Source organism: Cygnus atratus, chromosome 10 (assembly GCF_013377495.2).
Source record: "Cygnus atratus isolate AKBS03 ecotype Queensland, Australia chromosome 10, CAtr_DNAZoo_HiC_assembly, whole genome shotgun sequence".
Lineage (NCBI taxonomy): Eukaryota > Metazoa > Chordata > Aves > Anseriformes > Anatidae > Cygnus > Cygnus atratus.
Window position 1 is genome coordinate 16,807,215 of NC_066371.1, and position 18,992 is coordinate 16,826,206.

Here is an 18,992-nt window from a genome sequence, read left to right on the forward strand (position 1 = left end):
ATCTGAGAGAAAGCAATCCAGTATCTATGCTGAACACAGCTGTAAAGCTCTATAATATCATACAGTTGTTGTTTTTATCTGCTGACTCTTATAGTCCAGGTAATATTCTAGAATCAGCCACATTTATTAAAGGAATTAGTAATAACTCCCACATATGAGGTGTTGGTAAATATGAACAGCGAAGGAGCTTGCACATAATTTATCATAATTGTTTTATTTTCATTGAGTTTTTGAGTTTCAGTTCTGCTACAAATCCAATCCCATTTGTTAGTAATAAAATGAAATATTTAGAAAGTGTATGTGTCTAATATGTTTGTGGTAAAGTTGGCACTATGCCTTTAGAGCTGTTAAATGCTCTTATAACCAAGACAATTTCAGAAGAATGGGGTTTGACCTCTTTGGATATTGATAATGTTGAGGCAAGTGAAGATCAGGTATCACCTTTAATCTTTTTTTGATATATATACATATATGTATATATAAATATATAAAAATATATATTTAAAATATATAAATATACTATATATAAAAATATGTATAAAAATATATATATATGATATATATAATGTATGGCTTTGATTCTAGCACTGGTAATTCTAGCACATGTATTTAACATTTTTAAAAAATAATTTATAATCTGAGTACTTCAGGGTAACAAAACAACACACAAATAAAACCCTTACAGATTTTTTTTCCTATTTTAAATCTACAATAGATGGCCTCTGAACAAAATAGATAATATAGATTCGGCATCGGTGACCTCAGCTCTCCAGGTAAAATGATTTGGATTATTTTAACTACTGAATCTATAACTTTCACAACCCATTGGAGAGGCAGCGTTGTCTCTTTGGTGCGTAAAACCCTCTTTTTAGCTTCAAGAGTGACTCAAAGTGCTTAGAATTTTACTTTGATTTTAGTGTCAGCTACCTCCTCCATGGAAAGCACCAGGTTTGTGAGTCTGAAAGTGTTTGAAAGTGTTTTACTGCTTTGGGGCAATGTTTCAAGCTCCCACTTCTAGGTAGGTCTTGTCTGAGACAAGAGCAAGCTCTTCAGAACAATATCCTTGATTCATATAATAGAACCTGGAAACCCGGCACTTGCTGCTTTTTCAGTTTGTCACCTGATGAGAGATGACAGTAGATGTACCACAGCCACTGAGAGGCTTCACTGCCTGTCTTTTTGACATATTGAGCTAACACATAGGCTGTCAGTTTTGTTTTGCAATGCTATAATTACTTATACTCAAATCTTGGAGAAAGATGAGATGCATTTCACATTGTAAGCTAAACTTGGAGTAATACTACATTTATGGGAGATGGAAAAAACTGAAAGTGTAGTAGAGGCCTGTGCCGCTGGGTGGGTGGGCAGGGGCAAGAACCCATTTCATTAGGAAAAAAAGAAAGCAATCTACCCCCTCCCCATGAAAATCTCTTCTCACAGTATCAGTGGGGATTGCCTTTCCTGTTGCCTTCTCTGTCTTCCGGATGTGATTTCATTTCTTTACCAGCTTGAATTGCAGATGCATGGTGTTGGAATTCTTACTAGTGCCCTAGCCCTTGGCCTTTATATGTTAGAGCATCTACTTTAGAAAGGTGGGACATTGTTTTACCATTTACCTGGTCTAGAGCTTCATTCATTCAATGTCCAGATATTAATAAACTCTGACTTAGGAGAGGAGTGCCAAGCAGAATGTGCTTGTGGTCTGTTCCACCTCACGGGACGAAAGCACTGCAGGAGGTCTTCCTCCCAGAGGCAGTCCTACCATAGCCGACTGGTTTAGTTATCCCTGCTCCACCCAAAGCTCTGCATTCTTTTAAATTAATGAAATTGAATTAATTTTGTTGATTCAAAATCTGCATCCATGATAACTTCAATAAATTCAACTTTCTTTGTTTATCTTAAGAGATGTTATTACTTACTCCATAGCAGCAGCATCTAGACAATTCAGAGATAAAGTGGAAAGAAATTCAGTGATGCTGCAGTGAACGTAACTTACTGGAACTTGTAAATTGAAAATACAAGGCAACTCTGACCCAAGCTACAGTATAAATTTTGGCTGTGTACAGTATCATGCCAAATACTGATGTCATCTATCTAATTTTGTTAAAATTTTTATCTTTACTGTTATCATTCTCTATATTTAAATAAATATTTAGTGATGGGCTATATATGTATATATTTTAGCCTGGTCTTCATGGATTTAAAATAAGAATCATTGTGTAGTCTCTGTGATTACCATTTAAGCTATCTCACATGAACTGTATGTGTGTACTTTGTCCACTGGCTGTAAAGGAGTCAATCAAATAAAGGAAATAATGGAAAATCTTAGCTGTCAGGTGGCAAGAGTGCACATATTGAGTAGTGGAAAATACTGCAAGTGGAAAGAGCTCTTTTTAGGTGTTGGAATAATTGTATGTTGCTTGAAGCACACGACGAGAGCAGTTTAAACAGTTATTAAAGAATGTTGCCAGATCTTATCACTGCAGTCATGCGTAAAGATCAGTGATCCCCATGCAGCACTACAAAATGTGTGAATGAGGTACACTTACTAAAAATAAACCTATGGAGTGTTGTTCATAAATTGCCATAGGATACTGACTAAATGCATACAATTTAAGCCGTACAAAATCATCTCCAAGATTGAGTTCAAGAGTGTGTTTAACTGCAGGATTCTAAAGGAACTAAAAAGAAAAAAATAGTTGCAGGCTGTCTGTGTGTCTGAGCATTCATCAATGTTTAAAAATAATAATTAAAATGTCATATGTCAAAAAAAAAGTCATAAGTCAAAAAAAAAAAAAAGCAGCATAGTAGGATAAGTATACTGGCAAGAGATGAGGATCAGGCTGGGTGTGGTACAGTGGATGAATGAGGAAGTACAGCAGATGTGTTGCATCTCATACAAAGGCACCGGGACATATTTTACAGGTTTCACTTGGCATCAGTAAATGGAAACTGATACATCTCTGAGCCTGACAACCAATCTCTACTCTTTCTCAGAGTAGTTTGTTAAATTTGAAGCCACTGTGATTCTGCTCTTGCATCATTTGTGAGGAGCAGTATTGGGTCAATTTGGCTGTGTATAGGTGAAGTTCCTTAGCAGGAAGTCACCTTAGCAGGCTAATCAGATCACCTATGACTTAGACTGTACAACTGCCGAACTGCCCAAAATATAGAGAGAAGGGACTATAAAAATAAATAGAAATTTACATCTCTTCAAGGCATCTGGCAAGGAGTGAGCTTCCCACAGCAGAGTGAAGTAGAGACAAAATCTTTTCCCTTTTAGAAGAATGATTTAATAACATACTCATTTTTTCCCCCCTCATGTTATTATACAAGCAGAATCTGTTCTCTTTCTCATAAGAAACAGGTTTGCTGATGAAGCCATTGTCACCTCAGCTTTATGTTTTGTGGCTCCTACAAATTTTTAGGATGGTGAATATATTGGAAGTCACATCAATTTCTTTATAGTTCAGTCTTCAGTTTGACCAGGGAAGATAAAACCTTTCTCTCATCAAAAGCATTCTTAAAATCAATAAACTTTTCTTACTATATCGAGTTATTTGATTATCAGTTTCTGTATGGTTATTATTTTTTTTCAGCCAAGTGTAGAAAAAGAATGATTGCAAGCATTCACAAATGCTGCTTCAGCAATGGTTTAAGCAATTTACGGAAACAAATGAAGCACAAAGGATTTTATTTAACAATAAATTTTCTAGAAACTTTTTTTTTTCTTGAGTGACTGGCTTTCTTAGAGCAAACTCCTTTATGAGGAATTTTACAGCAATCTGCATGACCTTTAACAACTACAGTTTTCCAAAACTTTGGCAATGCCAGATAAAAGCATAAGGAAATATTCATCTGGTGGCACCTTAATTAATCCCCGATGAAAGTAACAATGCATTTTAAAGCTAGCATTGATTACTCTGGGATTTATGGCATGGACTATGGTTTTGTCATCTTTTCCAATCTGAGAATGCCGTTTTGACAAAGTCAGAGAAATAATGTTGAGAACGCTGATTAGACATTTGAATTTATCCCCCTAGTGTTTGAGCACTTTTCTGTTATCTTGTGGATTTATCCTCAAAACCAGTCTCACAGAAGTGAGTACTTTACCAGTGAGTCAAATGGAGGCAGGAGGATTAATGACACACCTGTACTGTAGGCAGAAAGACATTTTTTTTCAACCAAAGCCTCAAATTGTAAGCATTGGGAACTGTGGTGTAGGCAAAACAGAGCTAAGTATTCCTATTGCTATAGTGACCGCATCTATGTTGCCTTGAGTCCTGAGCTGGGATTCTCTCTTACTCATTTAATTTACGTCATTATCATCTCTGCTGCTAAAGTTGTTTAGACTTGCTATACTTTAAAGTTATTACATTTAAATATTTTCCCTAATATGTCTCCCTCCTTTGCAGTTAGTTTGATTCATGGAGCTATCTGCAAATTGTCTGTAATGGTATCTGATGTTTGGGTTGCATTGCTGCTTTATGGGGAAGGTGGATTGCTTTTGCTTAGCTCTGGTATTGTGCACAAAATTCAGAATGATACAGCTCTAGTATTCAGCCATTTTCATGTGTTTCCATAATGGGAAACCTCTGGAATAAATGCAGCAAAGTGATGTTGATAGCCCAGGTAGTGGAGCAAGTTGTTTGACTTGAAGCTATTGCAACCTTTTACATAAAATGCAAGAAAGATATTTTGATAACTCATAGTGATTGCATTCCATGGCACTTTTATCAGGTGCTTTAGCCTTTTTGTTGGCTAGATTTCAATTCCATTAATGTTGAAACCTAACTACCTAATCTAGCCTTGACTCTCAAACAAGTTTTATTTTCCTTCTAATTTCCAGCCTGAACAAATGTGCAGTGGAACTAATGCAGTCAAGTAATCACCTTTTGGCTGTTAGTAGCATGATATATATTCAGTTTGTGTATCATTTTGTATTGTTCTGATAGTGCTTTAAAAATTCAGAAAAGAAATAGATACTGAATGTATTTTGAAACTCTTACAAGGCTGTCATTGCTTGCACCTCTGCACAAGCCTCACAGCTTAGTGAAATAATTATCTGACTAGGGGTAAGACAGTATGTTTACCAAGTCATGTCTTAACAAATATAATACACACGTACTATTATGTCTCTGTTTACTTAAAAAATCATGTCCAGGTGGTTTTAAATAGGTTCTTGAAAACATAGGAATCCCCTTGTTAAATTTGTGAACCAGAGAGATATATAAATGCTTGTCTTGATGTAATTCGTGGAGATACTCGGTTTCATCTCCTCCAAAAGTAACTGAGTTAAACTTTGATGTACTCTGATTCATACATATATTTATTTACTAGACCTTTTTTCCTTTAAAATAATTAATTCTAAGGATGACATAGCTTATACATTCTAGTAAAGACTTAAAGAACTCAATGCTACTATTGAATAATTATAAATGGTAACAAATGTAATAGTTTTTACTTATATAAGCTTTTTATGTTTTTTTTTAAAGTAGATGAATTAACACTTCAGTTACTAGAATCTGATAGTTTTTTTTTTTTTAAAGCTTTCAGGTTGATGCATTAGGGGAGTAATAGAGATCAGGTTAATTTTATTACTTGTTCAATAAAACCACTTGAACTTAAATAAAACCAGATGCTTTTAAATGGTTGGACTGTATTATTATTATTATTTTTTTTTTACATCTACTGTATCCAGTCACAATTTATATTTCCAAAAATTGAAACTGTTTCTTCTTTATTTCTATTAGGGCTTGCATGCTGTGGCACAAAGACTGCATCATGCTGTGCGCTATGTTCATGGTAAGTCTTATTTAATCTTTTTAAGTTATACACAGTGTAATTCCAGGGGATATAACATTATTTTGTCAGTCTGTCATTTGAGATTATCATAAACACACTAATGCAACTTTAGTCTGTATCTGTTGTACAGATTTAGTCTCAAATTTACAGTTTTGCACAATATCTGGTGCAAAATTAGTTTTTAAAATCTACGAAGAATCTGATGATGGCCTCCATTTTTCAGCTGTTTTGTTTAAAAATGAACTTTCAGACAGTGCAGGACAGGAACATTTTTGTAGATAAAATACTGCAGTGGCACCCCAATTCATGACTGGTCTCCAAATGACAAGAAGAGGTAAACAGTAACACAAAAGGCCCAGGCTAGGATGCATCAATTTGTGTTTTGTCCAGGCTCCATGCCTGAAGGCACCTTATCTATGCTAAGCAATTCTCCATGGCTGCCAACTCTTCAGCACTTCTTAAAATAATTAAAAATATTTCATAAACTCATTTTGTACAGGCAAAATAAGCCCCTGTGCTCCTCCAAAGCAGCATACATTTCTTCTGTTCCCTTTCTCCTCCAAATAGTAGCAAATTACTGCTTTTATTATGGATATGACATAAAAATAAACCATCTCTTGGAATTAAGCCCCACTTTAACAAATGGTTTCCAACTATGTCCTGTTCTTTTCTGACCTGCTAAGTAGAAAATACCTTCTGTATTTCTGGGTTTCCTGATGTAGATTTTTAAATTCATGATTTTTCCCCTTCCTTTTTACTGGAAGCAACTTGAATCCTTATGTGGTACCACCTCCACCCCTACCCCCATCAGTTCTCTTACCTGCTAAAGGATGTCTATGCTAATCAGTGACCTCTGCCTCTAAGACTAGAAGTTAGTAAACAGTTTTCCCTAGTTGATGCGATTAAAGTACCAGAGGAGAGGCCCAGGCTTTAAGGGACATGGTCTTTAAATCTTCTTCCCTAATTCACTTACATTCAAGTCAGCAAATTAAAAATCTGCTTCATTGAACTGTCAAGGTAAGCAATGGACACGTTAAGCTTTTTCTTGGTGTTTCTGACAGTCCAGTCACATTCATAGATGTACTGCTTCTTCCTCAAAAAAAATGTAATCCTAGCATATTCACTGGCTTCTTAATAAGCACACTTACTGATGGGAATAGTTTGTCTTGCAGGGTCTTGAACAGCCAGCAGGTTTATGTGCACATTTGCAGATCATGACCAAGGACAAGCCCTTGCTCGATTGCATGTTACATTTAACTACTCATCCCTCTTGAATAGGAATTAATACAAGAATAAAAGCTTAACATTTGTCAGGTGTTTTAATGCTAACGTTCTTCTGTCTCCAGATTTTGCTTTGTTTTTCACACTTTTCCCTCATTCTGGAAACTGAAGGTCTTTTTCCATAGTCTCCTGTAGAACACAGTGATAATATGGAGCAGTTCTACTGTTCTCAGTGCTTGCTAGAAGTTTGGAAAGTGTGTTAGGATCTTAGCACTGACTGCAAATTAAATAGTCTGGGAGCACCAGAAAGATGGTTAATGGCTCCATTAATAACTTCACTTTCTTATAGTCTCGGTTTTAAAATACTGGAGCAGTGTTTTCTTCTCTAAGGTACAATCAAAGTGTCTTTCAATTTTAGAGACCATCTAGGAGTAATTCTTTTCAAGATTTGTAGATCTTCTCTAAAGTGTGGGGTTCATAATGTTTCTTTACACAATTACTGAATAAGGCCTAGCATTACTTAGCTAAAATATTTTTACAACAAATACAAGAAATCATTGTAAACTCAAATGGCTAATAGTTGGATTTTACTAATGCAAACTGTTTTTATTGATTAGGCAAGTCTGACAGTATTATTGTCAGATTAATTATTATTATTATTATTTTTAATGCATCAAGGCTAGCATAAAAATCTAGATAAACTAAGCTATCACCTCTCTGGTTTTGATGGGAAAATTCATCTTATGCTGTCGATGTTTCTCTAATGGTTTTGAGAGGGAGAAAAGGGTGTTTAAAACAATAACAAATCCCACCTATTGAAATATAGTACTTATCACCTTTGAATCAGGGATAGTTGTATATCTAGACCAGTAAATATACAGTTATTCTGTATATTATCTAAAACATGTCCCCTAAAGGTGCTGCTGAACCTTTTTCTTTTACAGTAGTTTCATCAGTTTATGTGCTTCTCATACTGAGCTTTCTTTCTGAAGGCCCACGGTTAATTTTCAGATACCCATAGTATTTTAAATTGAACCTAGCACTATTATTCAGCTTCTGATGTATGGTTTATCTGATTAATGTTGTTTGGGGATTGCAATTATTTTGAACAAATTGTCTTCTTTTATCTGCTGTAATGCAACTTTTATTAGAATTCGCTTGAAGAATGCAGTTTACATCACTAAATGAGCGGGACTGAAACACTGGACAGTGTAGGAGTGGTTCCTGTACTCAGTGAATGCGGCCCTTGTTGTATGCCTGCCTTGTACCCCCGATACTCTTCTTGTGGCAAGATGCTTTTCTATAATTTACCTGTTTACAAATACTATGTATAAATAAGAGTCATATAACTTCTGCAGGGTTGGGAGTTTTTGATTGCAGGTGTTCGTAATTAGATTAATTTACAAAGTAGATCAAGCCAATGAAGGATGCACAGAAAACTGACTTAGAGCTTATCAAATTAGCTAAGTAGAGCAATTAATCAGACAGACCTTAACTTGAATTGAGTTTTCTAAAGTTTCCTTTTTTTTTCTTTTTTTCTTAAAGAAGATATGAAATGTGAAGCTGGGTTTGGTGGGACAGTCTCCCAGACATGCGCATGACAAGGAGAGTGTCAGCAGTGGTAGTTAGCTCTCCACAATCATCATACACCTTTCAGAAACCCTCTGACCTTCCCAATGCACAGAGCAGTGTCCTGCTATGCCGTGACCTGTATCTACTTTTAAAAAACAAACAAAAGCCCAAAACTGTATGGGAAAAATACCTGAGATCTACCTTCAATTTTTGTATCCACATACTGCAGTCCTGGCTAGTAGGATGGGAGCTCCCTCCCATTAGCACCAGTGCTGTTGTTACACCAGTAGTTCCAAATGGCCCAAGTTCTCAGCAAAGACAGTACAATTCACTTGGTATGAAGTACAGTATTGATATGAGGCAGAAAAAAGTGCGTCATTTTTGGTTTTCATCATTAAAAAGTTTTCTTCGCGCTAAACTCTACCAATTGACTAATTCAGTTCCCCCAGAACGTATTATTTTGGACTGAAATAATCTCTCTTCAGTGGAGTGCTCTCTGCAGCATGAATGTGAATGCAGTATTTTATCCAAACGATAATTTGTCAGTGAAAGTGTTTAAAAAGCAACTCTTCAGAAATTCTGATTGCAGTATGGTGACAGCCGTTGAGGTGTCCTGAAAATGATGCTGTTAACAAGTTCATTTTGCTTTTAAGTAAATTTATTTGTCTGAAGCTGTTAATAGCAGTCCTTAATTGGGCAGTTAGCCATACTGCCTTGAAGTAAGAATGTACCATTAGCCACAACTGATTCTTAAATGGCAGTTGCTTATCAGCCTATAAAAACCTGGCCAACAGTGTGCTAGATGCTGGGTTGCAGAATCAAGCTGGTGGTGTTATATGGTATTTAATTTTGTGTTGCTTAAATACAGGCTAGATCGCTACTTAAATGCAGGCTAGATCGCTACTTAAATCCATGCAGACCAAAACCAGCCAAAACCCCCTCCTCCTCCACTCTTCTCAGTAAGGAGTAAGGGACTGCACTGGGTTTATGCAGAGTGCACCATGTGCCCCTGGCTGAGCTCCTGGGTTTTATGTGCATGTATATAGTGCGATTTAGTGCAAATTAGTACTTCTGACTCTTGTGCAAATGGGCAGGGATGCTGTGGATCTGCTGCTCACTATGTGTGGGAAAAGCGCACAGAGGTATACAGGAGCTTTAAGCTACCCTTCCATCATTGTGTGTAGAAGGCTGCCTGCTTCAACCCTGTATGAAAACTCAGAGCGCAATATGCAATTACTGGTCCTAAGAAACTGGCAAAGAAAACCACCTGAAAGAAGGGGAAGCTCAAATAAGGATTATTACTAGTCTTGACTGTTTTAGCTGAATGCTTCTTTCGTATAATGAAACTCTTATGGACAATTATATTTCTTAGGTATTGGGGAAATGCACCTAATTTTACTCACCTGTTAATCTGTATCTGTACTTAGCCAGAGATTATTGGAGGCAAGTGGAAGTGTTAAATATGCTGATGTGGATTTTGTTCTTAATTCGTTCACACAAACCAATGATCTTATATTTTTAGATAGAATTCTTCTGTCTTTCCCTGCAGGAAAAAAAAAAAGTGTGAAGTGTATTTTTTTTCCTTGTGTCATTTCCTAATAAACAGCGCTGGTATTTGTTGGGTTTGGCCCTGCCAAATTGGACCAAAGCCCCATATCATTGCCACTGAATAAAGAGATATAATCTCTCTCCTGACACGACCTTTGCCATTACCTTTTCCTTCTCTTCAAGAGGCCAAATCAATTCCTTTTCTACACTTGCAATGAATCCTAAACCTTGTCAGAAAAAAGGACTGATGAGCTAACAGTCTTTGTTCCAAACTGCAGAAAGACTCAGTATCCAAATTCAGCAATACGTGTTTTCTACTTTCAAAATTACGCGATTGCTATGATACACTGTTCTTTAAGGTGATTTTCATTGTTCCTTCTATGATATAACAGCTTTCTCCCCATGGGATAAAAGCTAATTACAACTCTTCTGAATATGAATTTCTGCCCTTGCATTCTCACCCAGCTCAACTCACTGAAGTGCTCCAGTCTGCTGTGAGTGCACCCCTGTGCAGTGCCAGAGAACTGTTAGTTGCGCTAGCTGAAGTATTTTCTCGGCTGTTAATACCCAAAACATAGGGATGAATAGGCTAATATGGAAGCACAGCTGGCAGACTTGAATGCAAGAAAGAATTATGGATGCTTCCTTCAGCCTCAGCACTGATGGGAATGAGACCCTCCTTAGGATCTTGTTACTTACATCTAAATACTGAAATGTCTCTCAGGAGCTTAAATATAGATGTTTTCTGTAAATTTTGAACTGATGATTGTTCCCTGTTCCATCAACTCAACTCTAATATTCTAGTTAACTGATATGCTGTGGGTCATTCTTTTTGAAAAGTACACAATGGATACCTATACACATTGATTAGGGGCACTTACATTAGAGGATTTTACCTGCGTATCTTAAAATATCCTCCTCCTCCCCTCTGTAAAATTGGTTTCTCTGTTTCACAATTACTCGGTACTTTTACCTTAACTGTTCAGGAATGAAAATGTTAACCAAAGTTATCAGCTTGGGTCAGGATTTTAATATCCCTCCCCCCCACCCCCCCCTTTTTTTTTCCCCCAAATTTGGAATGATATTTTCATGCCATTAACAATGAATACTTAAAACTCGAAATGTCATGTGCATAAGTGTTCTTTGACAGCTATAAAAATCGTAAGATAAAGAGGAGGTATTTGGGTAATTATTTCAAGATTTTTGTAGTTTGATAGTGGTGTTTGCTTTCAGAAGACAAACAGCTCTGGAGGATGATGCCTGAAATGCCAAAGCTGCATTTTCTTCTATATTTATATCAAGGTAGTCTCTCATTTATCTGATGAATTTCAGACACTTGCCTTGATTTTTTTTTTTTTGACTCACTTAAAATAAGAAACCTTCAGTTCTAACTGATACAGAAAACTGCTAAAAAGAACCTGTAAATAGGAACATTAATCCCTACCCTCCTGTTTCTTACAGAATTGTGGTGTTAGGTCTAAAAGCACTGTGACCATATTTTCAACATGCACGTGCTTTCAAGACATTTGAATCTGATCAGTTATCCAAATGATTCTTTTCCTTGGGAAGGTTGGAGGGCTGTACTAAATATGACTGAAATTATTTTGGTAGCAGTATGAATATAAAAACTTGTTCATGTCTTTGCTTGATCTCTCTGAACCAAGTGTAAGATACCTGGATGTGAGTGATAAATGACTCAATACAGGGGAAGGAATGATGGATGACTTGTGAAGCTAAACATTGCATCTCAATAACTGTTACCTGTTCAAAACCTACAGTACAGATATTGAGGAGGATATTTTGCTTTGTACAGGTTTGCATTAGCTGATTTTTTTTATCACTGTGCCGAACATAAGCAGAATGTGTATACTATAGTCTATTTCATGGATATAATATGGTGTTTGTAGCACGATGTGTATTTCTTATGGTGGTGGTGTCAGGGCCTAAAGCCACTAAGAGGATGCAATCTTCATAAACCACAAATATTACTACTGATTAATGGACACACTGGTTCTAGATGGACGGACACTTGTGGGGGTTTTCAGTTTATTGTGCTGCTCTCTGACAAATAAGCAGTATTTTGGAAGTGTGCGAACACAGCAGCTTCCATGTCTCCATGAGATATCTACGTCAGGAACCCAAACAACATAGCTCAAGTATCTGGTAGAAGCTGCCACTGAGGAATTAAAATGTAAGATCAAAAATATCCATCCAGCAACGTGTTTGTGATCCTTTTACCACTGGTACGTCAGTGTGCACTTAAGCACAGTCCAAGCCAATACCAAATCTCCGAGCCGTGCTGCAGCAGGAGCAGATCAGAGTCAGACTTAGTTCCCAGCTGCTTTGTGCTAAGGGAGATAAAAAGTGGCCGATGTTGGACCAAGCTGCGTTGTGGTGATGCGCGGGTGTGTAGCTCTGGCAGCTCCCACCTTGGTGGTGCCCCTGCCCTGTTCTGCGCCGCCAGGGAGAGCAGCGATATTGTGGGTTGTGTCGGATGCTGCCCCTTAGCCCTGCTCGGGCCTGTGTGCACAAGGCTGACTTGGAGAATAGGTAGTTCTTTTCCTCATGGTTAAGTGCTATGAAACTATCACATATCTCCAAGACTTTCTCTATAGGCGCTGAAAGTAGCTCACTGACTGCTATTCCTGAGGGGTACTCTGCTGCACAATGGCTCTGGTCACTAATTTGAAATTGCTACTTGCCTTTTTAATTGTTCCCCAGTAATGTAATACAGTATGTTAAAAATAACACCTTGAAAAAAGACTTGAGAGCCATAGGAATAGGGAGAGAAATCATATTATACTACAATAATGACTATTTTTTTCCATTCTTTTGATTTCATGAGCTCTCTGCCTATATTCCACTGATGGCATTTTTTTTAACCACCATTCTAAGTGGTAAAGCTGGAAAAGACGTGATACAGTAACAGTAGTCAGAAGTTATAATCTTTCTCAGTCTCATTTTCTATAGACTACTTGCCATTATTTGGGACTTTGGTGAATAGCTATCCCAAATTTAATATTAAAAGTATTTATTACTCCATGGCTAAGTATTCATAAACTTGCTTTCACAATAACTGATGCCACAGCTGTGCGTGTCACATACAGGATAGATTTTGTCCAGGACCTTAATCAAGGTCATTGTTATTTTTGGTTTTGGTAGCTGGGAGTTTTTTCTTCCTCCATGGAGTACGTTACTTTTAAGAACCTTGATGTCATGGGTGGAAAGCTCCATTCAGTAAAAAGAAAGCAGAATTAAATCCTTTATTTAATGGTCTGAGGCTTATGGCATGAATACCTCCTTTTTTTTTTTTTAAACTTACTGTTTTCTATCAAGTAAGAATATTTCTACATTTGCTTAAACACTGCATCAATATTTCCAGCAAAATACTTCTTTTCCTCAAATTTCCTTTTTAATAAAATACAGCCTCTTTGAACTCCACAGGCCTCACCATCTGTTACTCAATTTTCACTCCATAAAATTTTGCTGACATCTGTTTAATCAAAAATATTTTTATAGTCATGGAGAAATTTAGTTCAAACTTGGTATTATGCTATTCCTATACACCAAGGAGAAAATATGTAAATAATGAAGAGGAACTTACGGGAGAGGAGAGGAAAATTTTTTGTTACTGCTTGGGGCACCCTTAGGCTGTGGAAGTGCTCGTCCTCTTGCTGTCCGTGCCTTTGGGCTCGGGAAGGCCAGAACTGTTTCTTGGGCTTTGAAGGCCTGTCCTCATTACTGGCTGTGCAGCTGCTATCTTTGTCCCTTGTTCCTTTGTTGTCTCTTTACGGGTGAGGTGCCCAGGCGCGCCGCCCTGGCACCACCAGGACAGCCGTAGGACACCAAGGAGGACGGATGCTCTTCTTCCATTCATCTCCCTTGGCTTCTCCCTTGCCCACTAGGGTGATACACTCTCTGGTTTCATTGTTTTCCTGTCAAACACACATGAAGGCTGAAGTTTGTTGGTGCTACAATAGGCACTGTCATAGATGTAGTGATAATTATTAGTAAAGTCCTATTTTTAGTCTGTTTTGTAAAGAAAATGAGGCATATGCAATTTCTGTCTGTCTGTCAGTCTGTTGGCTATCTGTTAAGCTTGATTAGGAAATTCTCACCAGTATTGTGGCCTGATAGACCTTTCCCATATGGCATTAAAATTAACAATTTTTAAACAGCATGCTACAATTTTTAATAACCAGATAACTATGTTTCCATTATGCCTCTTGGTTATCATAGTTTTTTTTTTTTTTTTTTTTACCACCTAAGTTGATCCAACCATGCTTGTTAGAGCATGTTGTACCATATAGTCTTGATTTTTGAAGAAGCATCAAAGTGTTGGGACTTTACTGTTGTTTTCTCTGTTGCTATTGGTGTTCTTGTAGGTGAGCTTTCTCTTCCAGAATGATTTCTTTGTTTGCAGATTTATGTTGCTGTGTGTGCAAACTAATATTTAAAACCAAGTAAAAATTTTAGAATATTGTTTTTAGTTGAATATTCAGCAGAATGTGCTGATTATCTTGAATTTAGTGATAGAGCAATGCTTTTAAATTTTTTCTTACCAATCCCATTATCTGCAGATTTAGTATTTACATATGTATTATTCAACTGTAATTGTTCTATCATATTTTAAAATAATACTTTTTCTCTTCCCTTGAACAAGAAGAGTAAGCTTTTTGGTTTTAATGATTAGGTAGACAAAATCAATTGAAATGAAATATGAGTATAATTTTTTAATGCTTAGAGCCCTTCCCTAATTCTTTATCCTTGAAGAAGCTATTTATCTACCTTAAAGTTTTCTTTATTCAGAGAGATTTATTAAAGTATACTTGAGAGAAAAATGTCTGGAAGCATTCTTTGGTTTGTGTAAAATCTTTAGTTTATTTGGAAGGAGTACTTTTCAGTATTGCTTCCAAAAAAGAAACGCCAGAGCCTTTCAAAATCCTTGAGAGCAAATTAAAGGAAAATCTGAAATGACCGTGTGTTTCTTTGGGGTTTTCTGATGGTAGATTGCAAGGAGGAGTTTCTTTTCTTCTTCTGGATTTCTCGCAGACTGTTTGTAGCATTGATCACGCTGTGCAAATTTAACCTCAAAATTTTAACCAGAAAAGTTTTGGGCTAGACATTGGATATGCTGTTTGTTTTGTGGCAGACAAAATTAGACTGCTGTCATGTTTGTTTATAATGATATCAGTAAGTTAAAGAAAAAGACCATGATTTTTATTTACAGGCATGAATGATGTATACTGCTTTTAAAAATATGAACTGAAATAACGGCAATGGATTTTTTCCTTGTATTGATATGAAGGTTCGGTGCAGCTGTGAAAATGCAAACACTGCAATGAAGCAATGCTTTTTAACCTCCATGGTTCAGAATGAATATTTGAGTGTTATATCACCTGTCAATCCCATCCAGGCAGTGCTATATGTCACAGCAGAAAGAAATCTCATAATTCCTTCTTGCTTGACTATATCTTTTGCTGACATTTAGAACAAAACAAATTAAACTGAAACATGTCAGGAAAATTTACTGGGCACAAGTCGTAAGCTCGGATTTCCATTTGATGAAGAACCAGAAGAATAATGTTTCACAATGTCTAACTTATCTCTGCGACTTAGGCAAGTGGTAGGATCCTTGAAGTGTTCCTCCAGCGGCGTGGTGGCTCGTTGCAGGAGGAAGCTTCCCCAGGTGTAGCTCATCGCTCCTTGGCAGGGCGCTGCTGCTGCCAGCATCCTGGGGGAGAGCTAGCAGCGTGCTGCATTGCAGGTGGAGGTGCACTGGCAAGCAATTCTCTTCTAATTCTTGTTGCAGTTTTGTTCTACTCCTAATTCCACTCTAGTTCTTCCCTTAATCAGTTCTACTCCTCATTTGGTAATACTTCAGTTCCATTCTACCCCAATTCTGTTCTACTCCCAAATCTTGTTCTGCTCCCTGTTACTCTATTCTGCTCAAGATCACAAGAGCTCTCAGAGATATATTAGGCTAACCTTCTACCTCATGCAGGAGAAAATTGGATAAGAACCATAATGAAAAAGCAGCAGATTTTAAAAATTTATTTTCCAGTTTGATTGAAGAAGTTGTTGCATGCAAGCCTGTAGAAGAGAGTCTAGTACTGCAGCAATCCCCAGCAAGGAGAATTCAAACAGAGACCACATTCAGATGGGCCCTGTTAACCAATGCCTTGCCTCTTCAGTGATGTTCAGTGGGATGGGGAGTTTCTTCAATGTTGTTCCAAGTCAAAACTCTTAGAGACAGTTTTAAATAAGGTTCCTGGTCTTCTCATGTTGCTTGAGATAGTAATTCACAGAACATTACCAACTCCTGCCTTCTAGATATGAAACATTTCCAAAATCTAGCCATTCACTGCTAGCTGGGAAGAGCGAGCAGATATGGGAGACTCAGAATGTTTCAGTGAGAATAATAAAAATGCTTTATTTCAGAAGAGTTTGAGGAAGATGGTAAATGAGCAGAAAGAACAATATAATCCATCAGGCTTGACTGTAAAAACTTTTTAGTTTAGGAAGATAAATTCCTATTTCCTTAAGAATAGAGGCTATCAGAATAGAAGGTTAAATTATATCATGAATTAAAACCTAATTAGAAGTTAGAAATCAACTGGGGGAATTAGATGGCCTATTATTAATGCTGCAAAAGTACTGTTAAGGTGCTCAGGGGATCAAACCTTTAATGATGATTTGTTAGTGAATTGCTAGAGTTAGGAAAAACCTTTTCATTTGGAATATTCTCTTGACACTATAGAATTTTCCACATAACAGTACATTTTCAAAGTTCTAGTTTTCAGATGTTTGAAACAGACACTTTAATAATTGTTTTCCTAATTTAACTCATTAAATTCCTGCTTTCAATCTTGCTCGATTTTCAATTTTCTTCTCTGCATTTTGGTTTCATGTAGCCCATTTGCTTATTACAGTGCATTTTGCTTTCCTTTTTCCTAATTAACTCCCTGGTTTTTAACCTTAGCGAGTTTTGAGTAAAAAAAAAAAAAAAAAAAAAAAAAGCAATGTTCTGCTTTATCCTGATTTTTAAATTTTGTTTATTTTTCTTTTGTTTATTTATTTCTTTATTTTGATAATTTATGTCATGGCCGTGAAGTAATCTCATTCTGGTCTTTTGATAGTAATTCTGATTTTGATAGTAATTTGATAGTTGGAGTTGCATGAGGCAAATGTAAATGCTATTTTGCTGGCAGAGATTCCATCTTGAGAAAATAATAAAAAGACACTTTTGATGGTTCACTGCACAGGTGCTTCTTTAGTACATCTATGCCTGAATGTGGTTGTTGGTGGCTTTTTTCAGGAGGCTGGCTGAACTGGTTTCTTTAAAGAAATCAGCGGTAATATGCCATCAAAACTGTTAACAAATGGATATGTAATTTCTTCCCCCACACAATGCTTAAAAAATAAAAATAAAAGTGTATTTTAGTCTCCACTGAGCTGTGCTCAGTTGTTTCTTGGTCTGTCCCATGATTTCCAGAAGAAGTTCTCTGATAAGAGCTTTTCAGAAGGCTTCCAAGCTTTCACCCTGTAGCCATGTCACCTTTTGTGCATTGGTTATTTTAAGGCCATTTTTCTAATCAAACTTAGGTTGTACAACTCAATTCTTATTACAGTTGTTTTCCTGATTTCCATCAGTCCTCTGGGGCAGTGCTGTAGTCATCCTTCATAAGCAGGTGAGAAAAAAAAATAAAAAATTAAAGCTGAAAGTCACCTCTTTACTGCTGTGACCATTCCTACACGGTTCAGCTGTGAACATTGGTGCTTGAGGGATTCACAGTTAAGTTTACACCCACCTGCAGTTGATGTTTCTGCCTTTTTTCCCCTGCTTCTCTCTGTTTGTTTATTGATAGAGGTATATGCTCAAGTGTTAGTGGGGTGAACTACATAGGGTGGCTGCACCATATGTTAATGCAATATCCCTGTGAAATAAATCAAGCATAGGTCTCTTGTGACAGACTGTGGCTTTGAGTATTAAAGAATTTGTAAAATAAATTGGCCTGTCTGCATGTAGAAAATGCCTTAGAAGCAGACTTTAATAATACCTTTGATTTTTCAGTTAGCGAATTTCAGCAAAAAACAGCACATTTAATTTGCTTTGTTGTTCTGTTGGTGTTTGAAGAACTAAATGGGAACCCAGGTGGTTAAAAAGTAGAGAGAGAGTAAGGAATAGAAACAAAGAGAAGTTACAGAAATTGACTTTTATTGGCCTAACTTTGGTCTATTTATAAAATAAAGATGTTTGCAGAATGATCTTCATTTAAAAAAAAAAAAAAATTCCCCTGATTTTGTCCACATCTTTTTGTCTTTTTGACACAAAACAAGGAATGGTTTTAAATACAAAAATGATTTTTAAATGAGTTAATGCTTATTGAAAAATATCTCCAATTTCAGTGTTTCATGGCTGACTTTAAACTTTGTGTTAAAAGTGAAGTTAAAAATATATGCAAAAATATTAAGCGTACTTTTTCTTTATGAAGTTAATAGAAGGTAAAGTTAATGGAACGTATTCACTTTACACTTAGGTATGGAAGAGAATGGGAACAGTTTTATTTTTTCTCTATAAGTAGTAACTTCATGAGATTATAATGTCATATTTCTTGATAATACATAAGTGCTTTTACTCCTACATGTACTTTCACGAAATGTAAATTTAGTGAGTCACGTTCCAAGTACAAAGGCACTGGGAATTTGAAAGATTATTTTGCTTTATGCAGCAGAAACTATTATTTGGTATCAAGTCCCAAAACTTTTAAATCATCAAAGTTACAGAAGTATTGCAGTAATTATAGTAAATACTGTGAATAAGCTACTCAGTTAATATCTAAATT

At 36.4% G+C, this 18,992-nt stretch overlaps 1 protein-coding gene across 2 annotated transcripts in view; it reads left to right on the forward strand.

The window, feature by feature from the left end:
* The window catches only part of ATP2B2 (ATPase plasma membrane Ca2+ transporting 2), a 412,675-nt gene that overhangs the window by 99,654 nt on the left and 294,029 nt on the right, over positions 1-18,992 (forward strand). For both annotated transcript variants that reach the window (XM_050712691.1, XM_050712690.1), the window contains exon 2: positions 5,754-5,805. The gene's annotated coding sequence lies outside the window, so the exon portion shown is untranslated. The remainder of the gene's footprint in view (positions 1-5,753; positions 5,806-18,992) is intronic.